Below are 25,605 nucleotides of genomic sequence, written 5' to 3'. Positions count from 1 at the left end.
GCTCTGGTTGCTTGGCATTGTTGTACTTTTGGGGTCTCGAGCCCCTTCAAGCTCTTCCAGTTCTTTCTCTGATTCCTTCAACGGGGGTCCTATTCTCAGTTCAGTGGTTTGCTACTGGCATTCGCCTCTATATTTGCTGTATTCTGGCTGTGTCTCTCAGGAGCGATCTACATTCGGCTCCTGTCGGTCTGCACTTCTTTGCTTCATCCATCTTGTCTAATTGGGTGGCTGTATATGTATGGGCCACATGTGGGGCAGGCTCTGAATGGGTGTTCCTTCAGTCTCTGTTTTAATCTTTGCCTCTCCCTTCCCTGCCAAGGGTATTCTTTTTCCTCATTTAAAGAAGGAGTGAAGCATTCACATTTTGATCATCCGTCTTGAGTTTCGTTTGTTCTAGGGATCTAGGGTAATTCAAGCATTTGGGCTAATAGCCACTTATCAATGAGTGCATACCATGTATGTCTTTCTGTGATTGGGTTAGCTCACTCAGGATGATATTTTCCAGTTCCAACCATTTGCCTACAAATTTCATAAACTCGTTGTTTTTGATAGCTGAGTAATATTCCATTGTGTAGATGTACCACATTTTCTGTATCCATTCCTCTGTTGAAGGGCATCTGGGTTCTTTCCATTTTCTGGCTATTATAAATAAGGCTGCGATGAACATAGTGGAGCACGTGTCTCTTTTATATGTTGAGGCATCTTTTGGGTATATGCCCAAGAGAGGTATAGCTGGATCCTCAGGCAGTTCAATGTCCAATTTTCTGAGGAACCTCCAGACTGATTTCCAGAATGGTTTTACCAGTCTGCAATCCCACCAACAATGGAGGAGTGTTCCTCTTTCTCCACATCCTCGCCAGCATCTGCTGTCACCTGAGTTTTTGATCTTAGCCAATCGCACTGGTGTGAGGTGAAATCTCAGGGTTGTTTTGATTTGCATTTCCCTTATGACTAAAGATGTTGAACATTTCTTTAGGTGTTTCTCAGCCATTCGGCATTCCTCAGCTGTGAATTCTTTGTTTAGCTCTGAACCCCATTTTTTAATAGGGTTATTTGTTTCCCTGCGGTCTAACTTCTTGAGTTCTTTGTATATTTTGGATATAAGGCCTCTATCTGTTGTAGGATTGGTAAAGATCTTTTCCCAATCTGTTGGTTGCCGTTTTGTCCTAACCACAGTGTCCTTTGCCTTACAGAAGCTTTGCAGTTTTATGAGATCCCATTTGTCGATTCTTGATCTTAGAGCATAAGCCATTGGTGTTTTGTTCAGGAAATTTTTTCCAGTGCCCATGTGTTCCAGATGCTTCCCTAGTTTTTCTTCTATTAGTTTGAGTGTGTCTAGTTTGATGTGGAGGTCCTTGATCCACTTGGACTTAAGCTTTGTACAGGGTGATAGGCATGGATCGATCTGCATTCTTCTACATGTTGCCCTCCAGTTGAACCAGCACCATTTGCTGAAAATGCTATCTTTTTTCCATTGGATGGTTTTGGCTCCTTTGTCAAAAATCAAGTGACCATAGGTGTGTGGGTTCATTTCTGGGTCTTCAATTCTATTCCATTGGTCTATCTGTCTGTCTCTGTACCAATACCATGCAGTTTTTATCACTATTGCTCTGTAATACTGCTTGAGTTCAGGGATAGTGATTCCCCCTGAAGTCCTTTTATTGTTGAGGATAGCTTTAGCTATCCTGGGTTTTTTGTTATTCCAGATGAATTTGCAAATTGTTCTGTCTAACTCTTTGAAGAATTGGATTGGTATTTTGATGGGGATTGCATTGAATCTGTAGATTGCTTTTGGTAAAATGGCCATTTTTACTATATTAATCCTGCCAATCCATGAGCATGGGAGATCTTTCCATCTTCTGAGGTCTTCTTCAATTTCTTTCCTCAGTGTCTTGAAGTTCTTATTGTACAGATCTTTTACTTGCTTGGTTAAAGTCACACCGAGGTACTTTATATTATTTGGGTCTATTATGAAGGGTGTCGTTTCCCTAATTTCTTTCTCGGCTTGTTTCTCTTTTGTATAGAGGAAGGCAACTGATTTATTTGAGTTAATTTTATACCCAGCCACTTTGCTGAAGTTGTTTATCAGCTTTAGTAGTTCTCTGGTGGAACTTTTAGGATCACTTAAATATACTATCATGTCATCTGCAAATAGTGATATTTTGACCTCTTCTTTTCCGATCTGTATCCCTTTGATCTCCTTTTGTTGTCTGATTGCTCTGGCTAGAACTTCAAGAACTATATTGAATAAGTAGGGAGAGAGTGGGCAGCCTTGTCTAGTCCCTGATTTTAGTGGGATTGCTTCAAGTTTCTCTCCATTTAGTTTAATGTTAGCAACTGGTTTGCTGTATATGGCTTTTACTATGTTTAGGTATGGGCCTTGAATTCCTATTCTTTCCAGGACTTTTATCATGAAGGGGTGTTGAATTTTGTCAAATGCTTTCTCAGCATCTAATGAAATGATCATGTGGTTCTGTTCTTTCAGTTTCTTTATATAATGGATCACGTTGATGGTTTTCCGTATATTAAACCATCCCTGCATGCCTGGGATGAAGCCTACTTGATCATGGTGGATGATTGTTTTGATGTGCTCTTGAATTCGTTTGCCAGAATTTTATTGAGTATTTTTGCGTCGATATTCATAAGGGAAATTGGTCTGAAGTTCTCTTTCTTTGTTGTGTCTTTGTGTGGTTTAGGTATAAGAGTAATTGTGGCTTCATAGAAGGAATTCGGTAGTGCTCCATCTGTTTCAATTTTGTGGAATAGTTTGGATAATATTGGTATGAGGTCTTCTATGAAGGTTTGATAGAATTCTGCACTAAACCCGTCTGGACCTGGGCTCTTTTTGGTTGGGAGACCTTTAATGACTGCTTCTATTTCCTTAGGAGTTATGGGGTTGTTTAACTGGTTTATCTGTTCCTGATTTAACTTCGGTACCTGGTATCTGTCTAGGAAATTGTCCATTTCCTGAAGATTTTCAAATTTTGTGGAATATAGGTTTTTATAGTAAGATCTGATGATTTTTTGAATTTCCTCTGAATCTGTAGTTATGTCTCCCTTTTCATTTCTGATTTTGTTAATTTGGACACACTCTCTGTGTCCTCTCGTTAGTCTGGCTAAGGTTTTATCTATCTTGTTGATTTTCTCAAAGAACCAACTTTTGGTTCTGTTGATTCTTTCTATGGTCCTTTTTGTTTCTACTTGGTTGATTTCAGCTCTGAGTTTGATTATTTCCTGCCTTCTACTCCTCCTGGGTGTATTTGCTTCTTTTTGTTCTAGAGCTTTTAGGTGTGCTGTCAAGCTGCTGACATATGCTCTTTCCTGTTTCTTTCTGCAGGCACTCAGCGCTATGAGTTTTCCTCTTAGCACAGCTTTCATTGTGTCCCATAAGTTTGAGTATGTTGTATCTTCATTTTCATTAAATTCTAAAAAGTTTTTAATTTCTTTCTTTATTTCTTCCTTGACCAGGTTATCATTGAGTAGAGCATTGTTCAATTTCCACGTATATGTGGGCATTCTTCCCTTATTGTTATTGAAGACCAGTTTTAGGCCGTGGTGGTCTGATAGCACGCATGGGATTATTTCTATCTTTCTGTACCTGTTGAGGCCCGTTTTTTGACCAATTATATGGTCAATTTTGGAGAAAGTACCATGAGCAGCTGAGAAGAAGGTATATCCTTTTGCTTTAGGATAGAATGTTCTATAAATATCCGTTAAGTCCATTTGGCTCATGACTTCTCTTAGTCTGTCGACATCACTGTTTAATTTCTGTTTCCATGATCTGTCCATTGATGAGAGTGGGGTGTTGAAATCTCCCACTATTATTGTGTGAGGTGCAATGTGTGTTTTGAGCTTTAGTAAGGTTTCTCTTACGTATGTAGGTGCCCTTGTATTTGGGGCATAGATATTTAGGATTGAGAGTTCATCTTGGTTGATTTTTCCTTTGATGAATATGAAGTGTCCTTCCTTATCTTTTTTGATGACTTTTAGTTGGAAATTGATTTTATTTGATATTAGAATGGCTACTCCAGCTTGCTTCTTCTGTCCATTTGCTTGGAAAGTTGTTTTCCAGCCTTTCACTCTTAGGTAGTGTCTGTCTTTGTCTCTGAGGTGTGTTTCCTGTAGGCAGCAGAATGCAGGGTCCTCGTTGCGTATCCAGTTTGTTAATCTCTGTCTTTTTATTGGGGAGTTGAGGCCATTGATATTGAGAGATATTAAGGAATAGTGATTATTGCTTCCCGTTATATTCATATTTGGATGTGAGGTTATGTTTGTGTGCTTTCATTCTCTTTGTTTTGTTGCCAAGACGATTAGTTTCTTGCTTCTTCTAGGGTATAGCTTGCCTCCTTATGTTGGGCTTTACCATTTATTATCCTTTGTAGTGCTGGATTTGTAGAAAGATATTGTGTAAATTTGGTTTTGTCATGGAATATCTTGGTTTCTCCATCAATGTTAATTGAGAGTTTTGCTGGATACAGTAACCTGGGCTTGCATTTGTGTTCTCTTAGGGTCTGTATAACATCAGTCTAGGATCTTCTGGCCTTCATAGTTTCTGGCGAGAAGTCTGGTGTGATTCTGATAGGTCTCCCTTTATATGTTACTTGACCTTTTTCCCTTACTGCTTTTAATATTCTTTCTTTATTTTGTGCGTTTGGTGTTTTGACAATTATGTGACGGGAGGTGTTTCTTTTCTGGTCCAATCTATTTGGAGTTCTGTAGGCTTCTTGTATGTCTATGGGTATCTCTTTTTTTAGGTTAGGGAAGTTTTCTTCTATGATTTTGTTGAAGATATTTACTGGTCCTTTGAGCTGGGAGTCTTCACTCTCTTCTATACCTATTATCCTTAGGTTTGATCTTCTCATTGAGTCCTGGATTTCCTGTATGTTTTGGACCAGTAGCTTTTTCCGCTTTGCATTATCTTTGACAGTTGAGTCAATGATTTCTATGGAATCTTCTGCTCCTGAGATTCTCTCTTCCATCTCTTGTATTCTGTTGGTGAAGCTTGTATCTACAGCTCCTTGTCTCTTCTTTTGGTTTTCTATATCCAGGGTTGTTTCCATGTGTTCTTTCTTGATTGCTTCTATTTCCATTTTTAATTCCTTCAACTGTTTGATTGTGTTTTCCTGGAATTCTTTCAGGGATTTTTGCGATTCCTCTCTGTAGGCTTTTACTTGTTTATTAATGTTTTCCTGTGCTTCCCTAAGTGTGTTCATGTCTTTCTTGAAGTCCTCCAGCATCATGATCAAATATGATTTTGAAACTAGATCTTGCTTTTCTGGTGTGTTTGGATATTCCATGTTTGTTTTGGTGGGAGAATTGGGCTCCGATGATGGCATGTAGTCTTGGTTTCTGTTGCTTGGGTTCCTGTGCTTGCCTCTCGCCATCAGATTATCTCTAGTGTTACTTTGTTCTGCTATTTCTGACAGTGGCTAGACTGTCCTATAAGCCTGTGTGTCAGGAGTGCTGTAGACCTGTTTTCCTCTCTTTCAGTCAGTTATGGGGACAGTGTGTTCTGCTTTCGGGTGTGTAGTTTTTCCTCTCTACAGGTCTTCAGCTGTTCCTGTGGGCCTGTGTCTTGAGTTCACCAGGCAGCTTTCTTGCAGCAGAAAATTTGGTCTTACCTGTGGTCCCGAGGCTCAGGTTTGCTCGTGGGGTGCTGCCCAGGGGCTCTCTGCAGCGGCAGCAACCAGGAAGACCTGTGCTGCCCCTTCCGGGAGCTTCAGTGCACCAGGGTTCCAGATGGTCTTTGGCTTTTTCCTCTGGCGTCCGAGATGTGTGTGCAGGGAGCAGTCTCTTCTGGTTTCCCAGGCTTGTCTGCCTCTCTGAAGGTTTAGCTCTCCCTCCCACGTGATTTGGGTGCAGAGAACTGTTTATCCGGTCTGTTTCCTTCAGGGTCCGACGGTGTCTCTGGCAGGGGTCCTGCCGCTCCTGGGCCCTCCCCCACGGGAGCCCAGAGGCCTTATACAGTTTCCTCTTGGGCCAGGGATGTGGGCAGGGGTGAGCAGTGTTGGTGGTCTCTTCTGCTCTGCAGCCTCAGGAGTGCCCACCTGACCAGGCGGTTGGGTCTCTCTCTCACCGGGTCTGGGAGCAGAGAGCTCTGCGGGCCGGGATCCGCGGGTGTGGGACTTCCCCTTATTTCCTTTCTATTCATAAAAATGTGAAGTTCTAATTAATATTCCAATGAAATAAAATATAATTTAAAAATTAACTCATGTTCTGTTCATTGCCTGCCGAAAATAATGCCCCAGAATAAAGTATATTTCAATGTATATCACAGAGAAGATTCTTCATACAATTTTATATCAAATATATGACTGAAAAAAATGAGTAGAGTATTATCTAAATTGGGAGGTTGGAAATTTCATGAAACTTTAATGAGTCACCTTGATAAGAAACATATGGTAAAGAATGGTAATCACTCAAAGAAGCACAGAATACTATTTCATCCATATTTAAAGCACAATTTCCCCAGAAATTTAAAGGGATGAATGACAGAGGTTTGCTGTTTTTCCGGGATAGATCAAGTCTTACTCTTTACTTTTCCAATAAAAGAATTCATCTCTTGAATAACACAATATTATTATCTTCATTCATAATGAAAGTACCTGCTGCTATTTTATTGTATTTTATTTAAACATAACAATGAAAGTTATAAGCAACCTATTTGTCAGGATCTGATGATGAATTTATAGTCAAATTTCATATGCTGAAAAATTACAATTAAATACATATAAAACTGTTTGAGCCAAAAACAATAACTCATAAAAATTTTAGCCCATACATCACAATGCCAAATGATGTAATTGCAAATGATAAAATCAAAAGTACTTTATCAAGATTCACAAAGAGTAGGCATTAACCCAAACAATGCTTGGAGGCCTGTTCTTTTCTGGAGGGAAATGAAGGAGCAGTGGATCTGGGGAAGAGGGGAGGTAGGGCTGGGCTGGGAGTAGAGAAGGAAGGGGAGGCTGTAGTCCAGATGGATTGTATGAGAGAAGAATAAAGAAATGTCCAACCTCCTTAGTCATCAGGGGACGCGAATCTAAACAACCCTGAGATCCACCTCACACCAGTCAGAATGGCTGAGATAAAAACTCAGGTGACAGCAGATGCTGGAGAGGATGTGGAGAAAGAGGAACATTCCTCCATTGTTGGTGGGATTGCAGACTGGTACAACCATTCTGGGAATCAGTCTGGAGGTTCCTCAGAAAATTGGACATTGCACTACCTGAGGACCCAGCTATACCTTTCTTGGGCATGTACCCAAAAGATGCCCCAACATATAACAAGGACACATGCTCTACTATGTTCATAGCAGCCTTATTTATAATAGCCAGAAGCTGGAAAGAACCCAGATGCCCTTCAACAGAGGAATGGATACAGAAAATGTGGTACATCTACACAATGGAGTACTACTCAGCTATCAAAAACAATGACTTTATGAATATGCTAATGGATTGAACTAGAAAATATCATCCCGAGTGAGGTAACGCATCACAAGAAAACACACATGAGTATGCACTCATTTATAATTGGATATTAGCCCAAAAGCTTGAATTACCCAAGATACAATCCACAGACCTCACGAAGCTCAAGAAGCAGGATGCTTCAGACCTTCTAAGAAGGGGAAACAAAAATATTCATAGGAGGAATAATGGAGACAAAGTTTGGAGCAGAGACTGAAGGAAAGGCCATTCATAGCCTAACCACCTGGGGATCCAGCCCATATACAGCCACTGAACCCAGACAATATTGTGGATGCCAAGAAGTGCATGCTGACTGGAGCTTAATATAGCTGTCACCTGAGAGGTTCCTTCAGAGCATGACAAATACAGAAGTGAATGCTAGCAGCCAACCACTGAACTAAGAATGGGGCTCCCATTGGAGGAGTTAGAGAAAGGATTGAAGGAGCAACCCCATAAGAACAGCACCAACCAACCAGAGCTCCCAGGGACTAAACCACCATCCAAAGACTATATACACATGGACTGACCCATGGCTTCAGCTGCATATGTAGCAGACGATGGCCTTGGTGGACACCAATGGGAGGAGAAGCCCTTGTATAGGGGAATGTCAGGGCGGGGAGGTGGGAAGGGGTGAGTGTTTGGGGGTTTATGGATGGGAAACTGGCTAAGAGGATAACATTTGAAATGCAAATAAAAAAATCCGATAAAAAAGGAAAAAATAAGAAAAAGTTAGGAAGAAAAAAAAGAAAGAAAACAAAACAAAAATAAAATCTGAAATGTTTTAGATCTCTTGACGCTGAAATTCTGAAAGGTCAAAATTCCCTAACACTAATTCTGGGAGAAAATCTTTAACAGATAAACATTTGCCTCTTTAAAACAAGATTTATTTACAAAATAATGAAAAATTAAAACTAAACATTCAAAGTACACTGACATTTCCCCAAACCACTATGCTGAAAGGACACACGACTCCAGGTTGGCTTATGTTCTCTACGTTTATATAAATGTATGACACTGAGCGACCTGCTATGTCTTAGTTTGCAGAACTCTGATATGTCTTGGATGTGAGAGAAACACACTGTCCAACCCCCATTCTGTTCCAAGGACACCACGTTCCTGCCCTCTCCACATCCTTTTTTATGACCACCACACTATGTAGAGTGTTTGCCTGCACAAAGATTAATTATTGAGAAAACCCTGACGTAATCCCCTTCCCATCTAGTAGTTTTTGCCTTTAAACACTAGTGTGAGCTCTATAAGACCCCTGAGCATATATTAACATTCCTGAATTTTTTTTCCTGACTAACCTAAATAAACTCCATCTTAATGAATTTTTGCTACTGTTTCTCTTAAGATTAACGGAAACGTAAGATATGACAGGATATTGCTACTTTACACAACAAAGCTGACTGATGAAGATACAGACGTTTGCAAATCTAAACTCACATATATAAATAATAATCATACAAGTCTAAAAGTAATGATTAGGTGAATTATTCATAAAGAATAGTCCAGATATCAAAATGAATGGCCCATCACCAGGACTGGCAGTCTCTGCAGCTGGCTGTGTAGCTGTGGCTATTGGAAATAAATTAGTCAGAAGCTGCTTCAGGTGCCAATTCTATACTATGTCATCTGCAAGCCAGATGACCTGAGAGGTAGCTGGTCTGGTTCAATCCATGTTTAAAGATCTGAGAACTCTAGAAACAGGTTGTGTATCTCTCAGTTGTAGGTCCAACTCCCGAATTTCTGAGGGCCACTGGCACATGTTTTATAAACAAACGACCAGTGAACACGGAGATCTTGATTCTGACCTATCACAAGATGGGCTGTAATTTACATTATTTGTTCTTTCCTAGGCTCTTAGATAATTAGATGGTGTCTCCCCTGGATACTTTTCTCTTTCTGCCTGGTCCATTAAGACTCATCTGCTGCTAGAAAGAACCTTCATTGATACACCCCAAATAATGCCAGGTTTCTCGACATATTTGTTCTATGTGAGGTTTCTTGATATTTGCTCTATGACTTTCATGTTTTGAACTTTTAAAAGTATGGTACTGGAAACTCCATCTTTAAGATTATGATTATGATTATCAGTGTTAAAATACATTTTATTGACATGTTATACTGAGATCATGACACTTAGGTATAACTAATACTATATTAGATAATTATGACAAGTGATTATCCCAGAAGATCTTAACATAGTGACATATGAATGTCTCTTAATCCAGGTAAACGTCACAATCACAAGGGAAGTTTTGGAAAAGACAATCATACCTGAATTCTACCACCTGAATATCATAATTTTCTGCAGTGAACCCTGGACATGATTATTATTTGAAGCTAAATGACCCTAATATATAGTAAAGTATGTGAATTACTAGTTGCTAGAATATTCCAGGGCTGGCTTATTCATATTATCTTAGGACAAGTCCGGGTTAAAGAAAATTAAGCCTATCAATCAGCTAAACTACTAGTGGGGTTTCTTTTGCAAGGAAGAAACACAGTGGAACTTCCATGGTTCCCTCAGAAGTTTCTTTTCTCTGTTGGGAACCATGGGGAATTTTGTTTCTATTATTGGATTTACATTGATAGCTTTCTTAAAATGAGATTTTTTAACTTTTCTCACATTTCAGTATTTTGTCAATGCTTGGATTGCTCAACCAAAAACCACTGTGTTCACCAACTGCTGACTCGTATTTGTGTCCTAATTCTAAATTCCTAGAGAAGCAAATATGCCTTCTTGGGTTTTTCCTAAGCAACCCCGTTTGTTATTAACTGAAACAAAGGAAAACAGGGGATCAAGAAATATTTTCTTAAATCATCTCAAACAGTGGAAGCAGAATCTAAGGATTCCAGTTTTCTCTTCTTAATATACATATTTCACCAGAGTAATTCTGCCCACTCCATAACGTTCTGCTACCTCAGATTATGCCATTTACAGCCCACTCATCCATAATCGCTCAGACTTTTGCAAGCTCAAACTACCATGCTTCGCTTTGGCTCAGCACTCCCAGGGATCAATCATCAACGGAGTTCTTTACTCTTTTGTGGTTTTGCTACTTAGGTTGTAAGTTATCACACTTGTAATAATTACATAAATATTAGCCCTGAAGAGTTGGAATGAAACTTGTCTGGAGTTAATGCTGGCTTCTGAGCTGCACTAATGCATAATACGTTTGTAAACAGTTCAAATAAAGTACAAGTTTTTAAATCACTGAGAATTCTCCTGAACCAATCTGGGAACTTAATATTTTCCAGGTGATGTTCTAAAGGTCTTCTAAAATATACTAGTAAAATAACTATATATATTTATTTTTTATTTTTAAGTTTGTTCCAGTATATTGGAACTTAATATAAGTACAAATTATGTAAAGAACAGATAAGATCAGATCACTTGCTGTACAATTATGAGGACATGAGTTCAGATCCTGGCACAACCTAAAAGGCAGGTATACCCATACACCTACATAACTATACATAACGTAGCCATACTAGGGAGGAGACAGGATTCCTGAGTACAAGTCTGTCCCCAAGGTCAATGACAGACCTGATCCCAGTGGAATAAAGTGCAGAGTAACAAGGTAGGAAATACATCTGTTTCCACACGCACACCTATAAACCTACACCAGGATACATACTCCAGCCTCGATATGGACATACCATAAACGATGCACACATACCATACAAAGAGACAGAATATACATAAAACGTATGCTGTAAATATTATGAGCTCCCAGTTTTTAAGATAGATCCTATTGTCATTATTTTAAGATTACTTCAAGTTCAGGGAGTGGTGCCTATTCTATTAACTTGTCTCTAACTCCCCTGCTAACACACACAGTCACTGTTGCTGATGCCAAGAAGTGCTTGCTGACAGGAGTCTGGTATGGGTGTCTCCTGAGAGGCTCTGCCAGGACCTCACTGATACAGATGAGGATGCTTGCAGCTAACCATTGGACTGAACAAGGGGACCCCAATGGAGGAGTTAGAGAAAGGACTGAATGAGCTGAAGGGGTTTGCAACCCCATAGGAAGAACAACAATATCAACCAACCAGACATATCCTTCCCCCCCATCCCAGAGATCCCAGGGACTAAACTACCAACCAAACAGTACACATGGAGGAACCCAAGTGTCCAGCTGCATATGTAGCAGAGAATGGCCTTTTCGGGCATCAATGGGAGGAGAATCCCTTGGTCCTGTGAAGTCTCGTTTCCCCACTGTAGGAGAATGCCAGGGTGTTGAGGTGGGAGTGGGTGGGTGGGAGTGGACGCACCTTCACGGAAGTACGGGTGGTGGAGGGGCATGAGGGAACCTGGAAATGGGATGACATTTGAAATGTAAATACATAAAATATCCAGTAAAAATAAATTATAAAAAGGAAAACATGAAACTGTCTTGGGAACTATGTCCATGAGAATTAATACGCTCAATGAACATGCAGTTTATCAGCACGATTTCTGAAGAAATGTGTGAATACTTCAAGCATTTCATATTTTGGCTTCAAAATTTTTCTAAAAGAATGGACTACTTCCTACAATAAAAAATACTTGCATTGAAACATAACAGCAGGAAATAAGCATTTCACATTTTTCATTGTAGTCTTCCCAAAACACCAGGCCAGATTTAGATTGAAAACTTGATTTCACAAGTACATATTAAAAAATGTATTTATGGATTTCACAGGAATAGCATATAAGAGACAAATGTATGACCATAAAGTTAGCTTTATCTAAGTGGTAAGGTGCTCTCAAACACTCACCTTGGAGATATTTTTGTTTTTGTAATTTTCAAGGGACTAGCATAAAACAAAGAGATGAATGTCTAACCTTCTAGTTCATTTTAGCTGAATACATTACCATAATTCTTTATAAATTTGACATCAAAATTTACCACCTCTTCATTTGTTATGTCTAGTACATGTACAAACAGGATAATTACATCAATTTGATGTTCTAAGTACCAAATCCATATGTGCATTCAAATTAAAAGCTGGTATACAAATTCTATAGTTCTCTGGCAATCTTAAAAAATGTTGGAAAAAAACAAAATGTAAATGATAGACTTAATACACTAAAAAGAAAAGTAGAAGAAAGTGAATTTAATTATATATTGCTAAAGTAATTTGGTCCATATATAAAGAGCATACTCTGAGCTAAAATATATTTTTGTCATGCCTCATTTCTAACTTGAAACACTGAGTATGAGAAAATAAAAACATAATAACACACCATTTACATCTTAAGTAGTTATTAGTAGATAAGAATTTACTACTGATATTTTGTTAATTGCTTTCAATATTGTGGTTTGTTTCTACAAGTTTTCATCTCTTACTAAGCTCTTCTTTGATTTATTAAGTTTTTGTGGTAGTATGATTTGATTTAGGGTACGATTTGCTGTTAAACCTTTATACTATTTATATATACTAAATAAATATATACTATATAAATATATAAATACCATATATAGTATGTATAAATATTAAATATATAATATTGTATACTTTATACTATTATATATAGTACGGAAATCACAATCATAGAGATAGAGTATTCTCAGTTAGCTCATATATTCTCAACTTGTACCTTTATGTTGTCCTTTTTACTTAAAAGTTTAATTAACTAACTAGTAATTGCAAATGACCATTATTATTTTTCTACCCAGATGAAAACAAATTTGGAAAAAGTAATTTATAGCAAGTAGATAAATTAGAAAACTGCTAGAGATAAAAATGTAAAACTTATATAAAAATTCTCTCAATTGAAGAGTAAAACATTGGGCTCTTTGATTTTATACTGTTTTAATCTCATGCATCTATGTATTTGTGTATGGTTTTGTATGTGAGTGTACCCAACGATGCCAGGAGAGGGTGCTAGCTCCATGAAGAAGTGGTTTCCAGCAGTGGTGGGCAATCATGTGGGTGCTAAGAACAAAATTCAGTCATCTGCAAGAACAACAAATGCTTTTAATCACTGAGCCGTCCTTTCTGGTTGTGTGTGTGTGTGTGTGTGTGTGTGTGTGCTTGTGTGTGTATGGTAGGATATATGATATAATATGATGGCATATATGATATATTTTATATATGCATAGACCATTTAAGTATAAATACATACAATTTTGTATATTAGATGAAGTTGTACATTATCAAAAATGAGTTTAACATAGATTTAAGAGTTTAACATAAATTTAAGGTAAAAATTTAGGAATGTCCTTCTATTTATGTAACAAAAATTCAATTTTGGTGTTTCTAGAAGACAAACTTTATAATGATAAATTACCCTGACTTCATGCTGTCTAAAAATGTCTGGTTTACTTTTGTTTATTTGCTTGTTTTTCTTTCTTTTTTGCAACCTGAATATCCGTGAATTACAAGGTTCTGCTTGAGAAATTTGCCATACAGCTAGGTACTTTTCATTTTGAAAGATCCGATGTTCTCTCTTTAGTAGAAAATTCAAGAAATAAAATTCCATGAGGTTTTAACCAGTAATTTCTGACAAACACAACAAGCCAGGTCTTCCTCGGGCCTTCTCCTACATGATAAAGCTCACGGTACTGCCAGGTACTCTGCATGCTACCAAAGCAGTAAGGTAAATGCCAACACAGCTATAGACACTTCTGTGTACAATGGTGACTGGCCTGCAGGCTATCTTGGTATGACAGAAGCACAGAGCCTTTGGGATTAACCAACAACTTCCTTTTTTGAGTTAGGGCCCACTCTTAGTTCAACCTCCTATCTCATTTGTTCTTACTGCAGTTTTCCTAGCTCTATTTGTCTAAGCTGTATCTGTTAGATGATTCTTATTTGAGATCCAAGGTTTTCTTTTTTTCCCCATTTTTTAGTGGAGAGTTTATGTATTTACATCTCAAATGCTATCCCTTTTCTCCATCACCCTGCTTCTATTAGGATGCTCCCTCTCACTACCCTGGCATTCCCCTACCCTGGGGAAACTAGCCTTCATAGGTCCAAGGGCTTCACCTTCTACTGATGCCAGTCAAGGCCATCCTCTGCTACGTATGTGCTTGAAGCCATGGATGGCTCCATGTGTACTCTTTGGTTGGTGGTTTAGTCCCTGGGAGCTCTGGGGGATCTAGTTGATTGATATTGTTGTTCTTCCTATGGGGTTGCAAACCCCTTCTGCTCCTTCAGTTCTTTCTCTAACTCCTCCACAGGGGTCCCTGTGCTCAGTCTGATGGTTAGCTGTAAGGATTTTCATTTGTATTAATAGGGCTCTGGCAGAGCCTCTCAGGAGACATCCATATCAGACTCCTGTCAGCAAGCACTTCTTGGCATCAGCAATAGTGACTCGGTTTGGTGGCTACGTATGGGATGGTTTTCTTATGAAGAAGAGTAAAGTAAAACATTGTTGGCTCACCCTAAAGTCACCACTAACAACTTCTCTCTATCACAAACACACACACACACACACACACACACACACACACACACACTAGCAAAGCTTGGTGGCACATATGTATGCAATCTTCTACATACTTTATTTACACTGTTTTTTTGTTATTTACATTTTATATAACCACTCTACATAATCACATGACATATTCAAAACAAAATGAAGGAAAAAATGAATGTCTAGTTTTGTCTTCCCATTACCTTTGGTTCTAGTCTTCATTTCTAAGACTTTATTATTATAAAGTATGGAATATATTTATACCTCTGATTATTAAATTATTCATCCAAAGTAGGCATACGTAGTTGGGGATTTCTTTTGAACACATCTTCAGAAGAGTTTTCATGAATTTGACATTGACATATCACGTCTCCCTCCACAAAGACAGCTGCCTTTAATAATAAAATAATAGCATTTGCATAAAGGTTTACAAATGTACAAAGTACTTCAGTGAATAACATTTTATTCTCCTCTAAGCCATTTTCAAATGATAAAAGGTAGACTGAGGGAGCCTATGGAACTTTCTAGTGAGGTGAAAGGTTTCTCATTTCCTAATACGAATCCCTACTAATTTTCTGAATTCTGCACTACTATTACGCCACATATTTACTGATAGAAAAATCGTTGTATGGGTGTCTGATGTCACCAAGGCAAGCAGCGTGGCAGGAAGCAGTAACCATAGATTCTCCCAAGCCTCAATCCTTAAGGATGCTTTTATGCTTCATAAATGATTTCGGAGTCACTCACTAGAAAAGGGAGAAAAAACAGGAGATGCCTAGGACAGCAGCTAACAATATCCCTGTGGGCAATTATATCTTTTCCATTCACCTTGGGGTAGAAACACGGAAAACTTGCCGGCCAGTATGGCATTCTGAAAAGGCACTGTACGGCAAGTCAATTAATCTTGGCATTTACATTTAACAGAGCTCAGCACCGGGTTACTTGCTGATACGTAGCAGATTGCAGGTTTTTAAAAATGCTTTGTAATAACCTCTGTGATTGCCGTTCTGCAAGCTTTAATTGACACTTGCACCTAGGAATGTTCAGTATTTCCTCAGCGTTAATTCCCTTGGCATTTAATTAATTTATGGGAAATGAAGCCTCAGGTTCGTGGATTGGAAGGGCATCTAGAAAATATGTTAATCTATTTTTCCATTGAATTGGTATACAACCTTTCAAAAAAGCTTGCCCCAGTTGCTGAGTCAGGCTGGGACCGTAATCCTTGTTTAAAAAGAACAGTCAGCGAATGATGAGTGTCTCTGGAACAGTTTCACACAGAGGGCAAGCAAACAACATATGAAGATAGCAGTGCTTACTGCAATGGAGAGATGTTAAGCAGTTCACTCACTAAATGCGAAGGGAAGTGACAGCTTGTTCTGCCAGTTACGAAGCAGGATATGTGTTTGGACACTGCCTCTTAGCAGAGTGATGGCCTCTCAGATCACCTCTCATCTCGGAAATCACCTGTGACACTGCTAGAACCATCATATGCCTTGAGACCGGACAGATCTGGTGGGGTGTATCATTCGTTACAGATCAAGTCAGTAACAGTGTTGATTTCACGTCAGCTAGAACATACACCATAAAGCACTCTACACTTAAGCTTTCTAAACTGATTTTTCTTAAGTTAGCTTTGTTAGGTAACTTTAGGCATTGCAGATTTATTTTCAAAACATAACATCGTTTCAGTTAAAATGGAGAATTCCACATGTGTACTGTATTTACATCATTTCCACCCCTTCTTCCCCCCTTTCTCAGTGTCCGGCAAAGTTATGTGTGTGCATGTGTCTGTGCATGCATGTATGTTTGTGTGTGAGTGTGCGTATGTGTTTGCGCCTGTGTGTGCATGTGTGCGAGCATGTGTGTGTGTGTGTGTGTGTGTGTGTATGTATGTGTGTGTGTGTGTTGCATACAGTCTACTGTATCCACTTAGTGTTGCTGATACGTGTATTTAAGTAGGGCTGACCAGTTGGGAGTAGATAGTCTATCAGGAGCCTCAGACCTGGAGAAGACTGACTGCCCTTCTCTCAGCAGCCACTTATTAGGTGGAGCTCTTCATCCAGGTGTTGGCCATATTAAGTTTCCTCAGCCACACTGGCATGCCATCTAACGGTGCTGCACTGAAGGTTTGGTTTAGGGAATCATATTTTTGAGACTTCCTGAGTAAGGCTTCCCTATCAGTTATAGAAGACATTATTTCACAGCCTGTGCCCTGGTCCTCTGGCTCTTAAAATCTTTTCAAATAAGTAAGAGCAAACCCAAGCACCAAAAACCATGTGTTTGTGCATAACTATACTCAATTATTAGTTGATGTTTATTAGTGATTAAATGTTACAGTTCAATTTTACCTAAAAATCATGACAAGTTCACAGTGGAAGCATCCAATATCTGTTATTTTGTTCAACCTGATGTTTCTTTTCACAGAACAAAACAAAACAAAATAAAAACCAAAATGAACCAAACCAAACCAAACCAAACAAAAAAACTTAGACTACACCTGAAAGATGAATTTAAAAAATCTCTCCTTTTGGATTAAAAAAGAGCCCTTCTATTTCATGATAGATTGCTTTAAGAACTCAAGAGTAAAACTCACAGTAAAACAAATCAAGTCCAAGGTGTTTTTCAGAAGTTCTATGGGATGCAGCTAGAAGTAAAGATTTGGGAAGGTGCCAACTGTCTTATTCAAGGAAAAGTACTTATAACTCAAATACTTAAAGTTGGATCCGGGGTTTTCACGGTGGCTTTCATAGGAATATTGTGTCATCTCTTTACATCTCAGTTTTCATATCTGTAATGCAGGGAAAGCCATCTTCCCAGACTGTTGCTAAAATTACACCTACTGATGATTTCAAAGTAGTTAGCAAGAACTCGGTAAATGTAGGTCTAACAAATTAGAAGTTGGAATCAAAACCTGTTAATGAGGTGTTTCTAAAGTTTATGTCTGTATGAAGTACCTGGGGACCTTATTAAAATACAGATTGAAATTCTCTTGTTCTGAGGAAGGGGATCGAGAGCACACATTTTAACAAGGTTTCAGGTGATGCTCGAATGGCCAATCCCTTCACCACATTCTGAGTATTCACAAGGTTTAATGTGCATTAAAGCAGGAACCAGCATCCACACATGCTGTGGGAAAGAATATCAGGCCTTTGCAAGACCTATCTGCAGTGATGTGGTCTTTTGTAATAAAAGTGAGAGGGGAAGTGGAGTCTCTCTGTTTAGAGCTGTCATTGCCACATATAACATCATACAATAATTATTAAGAGATTGGTATTAATATCATTAATAATGCTTTACCTTCCTAAGTTACTTAGTATTAAAAACACAATTACAGAACTGTTCATGTTCATATGTACGACTCATGGATTGAGTTTGGTAATTTTGCCATGATCTTGCCATACACTTTTGTATACTTTTGTTTTTTTTTCTTTTGTTTCTTTATTTTTTGTTCATTTGCCTGTCTTGTTATGTTTTATGGTTCTGGGAATGGAATCTAAGGACTTCTGAGGCAAGCACTCCTGCTGAGTTTAAAACCTTTGAAACCTTTTCTTTGTTCTCCTCTCCTCTCTCTTCTTTTCCTTTTGCCTTAAACCCACAAAAAAAAACCAAATTAGATAGTGAAATGCTTAAAAATGAACAGTGCTACAATTCGATTAGCTATACAGGTCCCTAGCATTAACTCGAAGATGAACATAATCATTTTTAAATCTGTGTGTGTAATATGTGACTGTATGTATGTGCAACAGTCTGTGTGTGTGTGTGTGTGTGTGTGTGTGTGTGTGTATGTGCATGTATGTGTAAAATGTGTGTGCAGGTATGCCTTTTCTGTGGATCATGCGTGGAATCAGAGTAACTTCCAGAAGTCAGTTCTCTCCTTTCATGCTGGGAGGCAGTGTTGAACTCGCTTCTTCACTACACGTCCTTCTTCACCCACTGAGCCACCCAGCTGGCCTTTCACCTCCTTTTGTGTGAGGACGACAATGATCAGCAACACATGACGATTTGAAACAGCTAGAGCAAATTTATGACAACAGCACCAAGTTATCTAGTTACACATCATAAGAAATGGCTGTAACCAAGATCATTCAGTTCTGACCTTGTGATACCAGAGTACCATGCAGCACGTCTGAATATTCCTTTGTTTTAGAAGAGCCATCCTCGGTTGGTTTCAATACCAGTACTTTCCTGACTTCCCCCCTAAGGCTCCAGCTTCTAATTCATTAATTTACTTACAGTAATTGTCATCTGCATCTGACCATACAGTATTGTTTTTCCAGGCCCCAGATAACACATCTTTCTATTTGTAATTTGTTTTCTAATAGTTTAAAGCAAGCAAGCGAACAAACAAAAGCATCCATCTCCACTCCCTCTAAAAATTGCCTCATGGCCAGCGCCCTGTCTTGAGCTCCACACTATAATACTGATTGACTGTTGGCTTTGCTATCTGACTTACAATTATGTTGCAGTCATTATTAAACTTTGGGTAAGAACGGAGACTTGGGCTATGCTTCCTCTCAGCCCAGGACACCTCGTCATGTGGAAGTTGTCAAAACCTTGAAACGATGTTCACGTCTGTTGCTCTGTCCTCTCTACCTCAAACCCACAGTCAAACGTTTTAAACTCCCTTCCTTAATACCTATGTTCTTGGTACGTTCAATTGTATCCAACATGTTCACACACATGCTATCATTCAGGGCATTGCTTATTCCCAGGAACGTACTACTGTATCCTCTCCCCCTCACTCTGTCTGAAGTGTTCTTGCCTGACTATTTTGGTATTTACCTTCATCACACCCAGCACACCCAGTTTTCCATTTCGGATGCTTAGATTCGACTGTCACTGGCACTCATTCATAGCGCCTCACTTATCCCTTTCTTCCCATGCCCTATATATTGGTGTAATGGCTGAACCTGGCTGTCAACCTGACTTTATCTGGAATGACCTACAATCCAGAATTGGAAAGCACACCTGGGATCCAGATCTTGAGGCTGGAAGAGACAAGTTTCTGACCTGGATCTCGGCATGGAGATCTTGAGGCATAGTGGTCATGAAAGCTTAAGACCAGGCAAGGTAGTACACACTTTTAATTCCAGGAGACAAGGAGATTTCTGAGTTCAAGGTCAGTATGGGACAAAGCAAGTCCCAAATTCAGATGCGGTGATACACACCTTCTGCTGGAGGCCTACATAAGGACATTAGAAGAAGGAAGATTCACTCTTCTTCGCCTGCTTGCATTCACCAGCCAGCGCATCTGTTGGAACCTACTTCTACAGAAGAGCAGCTGAACAACCAGCCTTGTGGGACTGAGCAAGCAGTAGACTCTTGGATTTCCCATTCACAGCTGCCCATTGTTGGGTTAGTTGAACTATAGACTGTAAGTCATCACAATAAATTCCCTCAATATAGATAGACATTCCATAATTTCTGTGACTCTAGAGAATCCTGACCAATACAACAGGCTAATTTTAATTTTGTCTAAATCAGTATTATTTTTCATATCATCATAACTACTTATATACAGCTACATCTCGCAGAATATTGTACTTTCCCAAATATATCCATATTTAATATTCACCCTGTTAATTCAGTAAGCACTTAATAAAACCCTGCCTGTGATTACTTTCAAAATGTGCATGCATTTTGCATATCCCACCAATAGAACCTTCCTGATTCCCAGTGCTTTCTGATTCAACCCAAACCTGAATGGCTGCTCTCTCAGCTCAGCGCCCGGATGCTACCCTAATGTCTCCTGTCAGCAGCATCCTAGCTCATCATTCTTTCACTTATTGGAATCTAATACTTTTTATTTTGTTTTCTTTCCTAATTCATTCCTCAGAAATTAGCACACAGCAGCATCCAAGAAGGTTGCCTAGCAGGTATCATTTTAATTAATTGTTTGTTTCGTTTTGAATATATCCCAACCACAATTTGTCTTCCCTCCATTCTTCCCCGTCTCCTCCACCCCACCTCCCGTCTCTCCTACACCCATTCCTCCTCTGTTTGCCTTCAGAAGTGAACAGGCCTCCATGGTGGAACATCTCCCAAATACAGCATAGCAAGCTTGATTAGAGTAGTTGCAACCCAGCAGGTGAAAGGGGTCTAAGAGGAGATAAAAGAGTAGAGAACACCCCACTCCCACTGTTAGTGGACTAGGAGAAACAGTATGTCTGAAAATCTATTCAAATTAACACTAACAAGGCAGAAACAAAGTAAGATTGAAAACAAAAAGTACAAATTCCTATTGTGTTGGCTTCCGTCGTTCTAAATTCTTCCACTAGAGTATCTGAAAATTCTGATCTGTTTATATTCCTGGCATTCTGTTGGGAAACTCTGGTGGGATTTTGCTTTAAGTTTTTCCTCTTCTATCTGGGAGGATACAGGAATTTGATTTTTCTTTGTCTTAGTGCTGTGGAGTTTGACAACGATGGCCTTAATGTAAAAATCTATTTTTCTGAAAGTACTCGATACTTAGTAGGTTTTCAGGTTTGAATCCCATGGTGGCATTTATAGGAAGATCTTGAAATATTTTCTATCATGATTCCCCCCTCCTCCTATTTTCTCAGCTCCCTCTCTGTGGAAATTCTACCATCCAAACCCTGCTCTACAAGCAGACACCGATTCTTGCTTCTGTTTCTGTACAGTCTTCTTTCCTTTTCTGGTACTTCCTAGGAGGTTTTCCTATCTGACCTTCTAACTCTTTAATTTATATATTTTATCACTCTGTTCTTACCTTTTAAAAGGTCTTTTTCATTTCCTGAAAAAAAAATTGAAGAATCCTATTCTAGTTTTTAGTGGTTGCAGAGCACGTCTTAAATCTTTCTAAGAATATAATGTTGCATACATATTTGCACATTTTAATCTTTGGGATTTTCTTGCTTTCTCTCTGGTATCCTCGTGCTGCTTTTCAAAATCATTTTTTCCTATGAAAATCGTACTTCAGAAATCTGAAATACTGAATTATATGGTAATGTTTAAGATCAAAGATTAAAGGTCAATTAGGAAGTCTTGGGTTTTTAAAGGGGCTGATGTGATATAAGCTCTCTCCCTTCCCAAACCATTTGTAGTAGAACACACCTGGTTTCCTCTTGGGACAGTCACTTTATTTCGAGAAAAACGTTCCTGCATGCTGAGTGAGTAGCTACCCTACACCACTTCTCTACGCATAACCAATAACACTGATGTCGCTCAAACTGAGGCTTTTAAAACCCCAGTCAATGGCCTCTGTCACCTATCACCTTAACTCTAAAATAATTTGCGAAAATTATCCAGTTAAGCTATGTTGGACTTGAATTTTCAAAGGGAAAAAAAAGCTCAAATCTCCTTAAATGTTAACAAAATGCACTGAAACCTATGGCTGGACATCTATAACTTTTGTAGGCCTCAGGGCTGACTTAACCTAGTTTTTGATAAAAGTTTATTTTACTCCCTTGGCTCTACTCACCTTCACATGGCGGTTTAACCCATCTGATATAGGAAGATGACTGTATGGTCCCAATTTTACATCATCACGTGAGAGAGCAACACGAGGAAGGCAAGAACTACTTCTCAGTATAACCAAGAGTAAGATGAAAGCACCAGAAAGGTAGAGGAAGCCCTGCCGGGCCTCAGTCAAGGACGTACTGTATGTCTGTTCTTGACAGCAGGGATGATGTGAGGGCTAACTAGATCAAAGAACTATGCAAAAGACACATGGCTATGTGTAGTCATGTGTACACATTTTAATAAAAAATTAGTCCAGACAATAAATGCTAAGTGCACAAAGTAGACGGAAAATAAAGTCTTCCAACAAGGTATCCACATTAAGTCCCAGGAACCTGTGAGGAATACTACCTTATGAGGGAAAATTGTCTTTACGGCAGTGACCAACTTAGTGACCTAGAGACGAAGATCTATGAGCTTTACAGAGACAAGCTTTTTATTTATTTTGATCTGTAAAGCTTCAAGAGAATTCAAAAATACATTTCACAAAAAACAGTTAAAGCAGAACGACGACTTTTTTCATTTAGATACGATAACCATCTAATTTATGTTCAGTTTGAAAGGTCATTGTGAGCCTGGGCATGCAATTATGAAGTTTCCCAGATACAGTTACTTAGAGCCAATAAAGAAAGCAAGGGGATTCTAATTGGATGGCAGAGCAGGGCATTTTCTTTTATTTCCAGCTATCTATAAATACGAATCTGCAACACTTACCAAAGCAAACTGCAGATATTCTCATTATGAGATTGGGAGAACTATTACTAAGGTGTTGGTTTCCCAGGGAATATACTTCAGCCCATAAGTAGGAGTCATCTTGTTTCATCTGCATTTAGGAAAAATGGACAGCTAATTTTTAACACTGAAATGGAAATATGATCCAGTTGACAGAAGGATTTGCCATCATATACTTCGATTTGAGACCCAGTCTTTTCATTACAAGTTAATTGCGTGCTTTGAGTGAGACTTTTAACTTGTCTGACCTCTCTGTTTGTACATCTATAAACTGCAGATACCACTAATAGCCATTACATGCTTCTGAGCTGTGGTCAGAACAGATAATAGACTCTCAGTGTGAGTGCTTTTGAAGCTCTAAGGTGGATTATGAACTCAGACTGCTATTAATTATCGTAGAGATACTGAGGCGTACAGTATGCCCTGAAATTAAATTGAACAAAGTGCTGTTCTGAATGTTTCCTCTTCATCAACCTGAACGCTGAAAACTAAAATGACTGCAAACACTCTAAAACCAGTGTTTATATACTGATGCGGTTTACAGAATGAATGCATAGATTGCACCTTACAACACAAATGATTTATAAATAATAATGATATTAAATGAAAACCACAAAAAATCCTGCATTTAATAACTGTCTCTATGCACAAGTGGAAATGGATGGTGGAACCTGTGATTCTTTGAATTAAAATGATCTACACAGGCCAATATTTTGAAGGCTTAGTCATTATTGGTTTTATGTTTGGGAAATATCAGGTGTGGTCTTGTAAGGGTTAGGCCTAGATTGGGTGTGGCCTTGTAGGGGTTAGGCCTATATAAGGTGTGGTCTTGTTGGGAGTAGGTATGACCTTGTTGAAGGTGGTATGTCTCTAGGAGTGGACTTTGAAGATCAAAAGCCCACATGACCTCTCTCTCTCTCTCTCTCTCTCTCTCTCTCTCTCTCTCTCTCTCTCTCTCCCTCCCTCCCTCCCTCCCTCCCTCCCTTCCCCTCTGTCTCTCTGCCTGCTGGAGGTGGATCAGGATGTAGCTCTCAACTATGTCTCTAGAACAATGTCGGCCTGTCTGCAGCCATGCTCCCTGTCATGATAATAGTGGGTTGACCCTCTGAAACTATAAGCCAGCCCTTAATTCAATGCTTTCTTTTACAAGAGTTGCCTTGGGCATGGTGTCTCTTCAGAACAACAGAACAGTGACTAAGACAGAATCTTAAACGACACTTATTTTTTCCTGAGGAATAATGTAAAAGAAAACCAACTTGGTCTAGTTTTATTTTTTGAATCCTTCTGGCACACTCTAATGGCACACATTGATAAATGCCTATGACAAAAAGAAAAGAATGAAACAGGATAGCAAGGGCTTAGAAAAGGAACAAATGCTTAAGAACAAAAGCTGCGGCATTACTGTCATGATGCCTTACCTCGCAGGGAAGAAGTGCATAAGCAATGCTACTGCCTGTCCAGAGTCAAACGGAAAGGTTACTACTTCAGTGGTTAACACGATCATGATGAAAATTAATTTTAAGATATAACTAAGACACAGTGATAGGGAAAAGGAGGTCTGATTTTATGACGAATACTTCAGATTTATCCACAAATTGCTTAAAACAAGTCTGAGCAAATATCAAATATCATACTGATTCTATGACAGAAACAAAAGAAAGGAATGCATGTTGGGCTCATGCACACATGCACATATACACACGCACATGTGCACACACACACACACACACACACACATATATCAAACAAACAAATAATAAAAACAGCCCTCTCTAGGGAACTATAAAGTTTTAGATCAGAGCCACGACATGATGGAAATTTCCAGGAGGTGACCAGTGAAAACAGTCAGTGAAAGAAACACTCAGATAGTTAATTCATAGTAGAGTTCAATAATCAAAGTAGAAGGAAAGGAGTATGATGAACTCCTACTAGTCACTGCAAGCGGTAGCTGTGGAAGATTAGAGAGTGTTCTAGTGCACACTGTGTAATTATCTGACCAACACAAGCAAGCCAGGAATGTATGTACCATGTCAGTAAGGCATGCTACAGGGAAGGAACTCATCTTCCTCAAATGCACAGGGGCACAGGAGACATATGTGGCCTTGTATGTTTAGCCAATTTTCAGTTAAAAGGAGTCCTCATCAGGAATCTGGAGATACAGCCCAGCAATGAAGACTTGCTTCTTCGCAGGGAACCCAGTCAGTTCCCTCATCTACATGGAGGCTCACACTGTGTAATTTCCCCTCCAGATGACTCAATGCATTCTTTCCTCTTCAGACACAGAATCTACATGGTACACATTTATATACAGAGGCAAAAACAGCACTACATATAAGATTCAAATAAAAAACGTTTTGATGTTTTTAAAGGAGAGAGTCTTCATTGGAATACTAGTGTGAAGTTAGGCAGAGAACAGGAGAGGGGACAGGAAGGGGAAAGGGGGAGTATGATCAGGTATTGGCTGGGGAGAAACTAGAGGGCCAGCAGAGAGAATGGAAACAGGCAACCTCGGAGGGA

At 39.0% G+C, this 25,605-nt stretch overlaps 1 protein-coding gene across 1 annotated transcript in view; it reads right to left on the bottom strand.

Moving 5' to 3' along the window:
* The window catches only part of Mei4 (meiotic double-stranded break formation protein 4), a 173,821-nt gene that overhangs the window by 84,513 nt on the left and 63,703 nt on the right, over positions 1 to 25,605 (bottom strand).

This window comes from Rattus norvegicus, chromosome 8 (genome assembly GCF_021556685.1).
Source record: "Rattus norvegicus strain SHRSP/BbbUtx chromosome 8, alternate assembly SHRSP_T2T, whole genome shotgun sequence".
Lineage (NCBI taxonomy): Eukaryota > Metazoa > Chordata > Mammalia > Rodentia > Muridae > Rattus > Rattus norvegicus.
The sequence above is the reverse complement of the archived record's forward strand: the minus strand, read 5'-3'. Positions and strand labels throughout refer to the sequence as shown.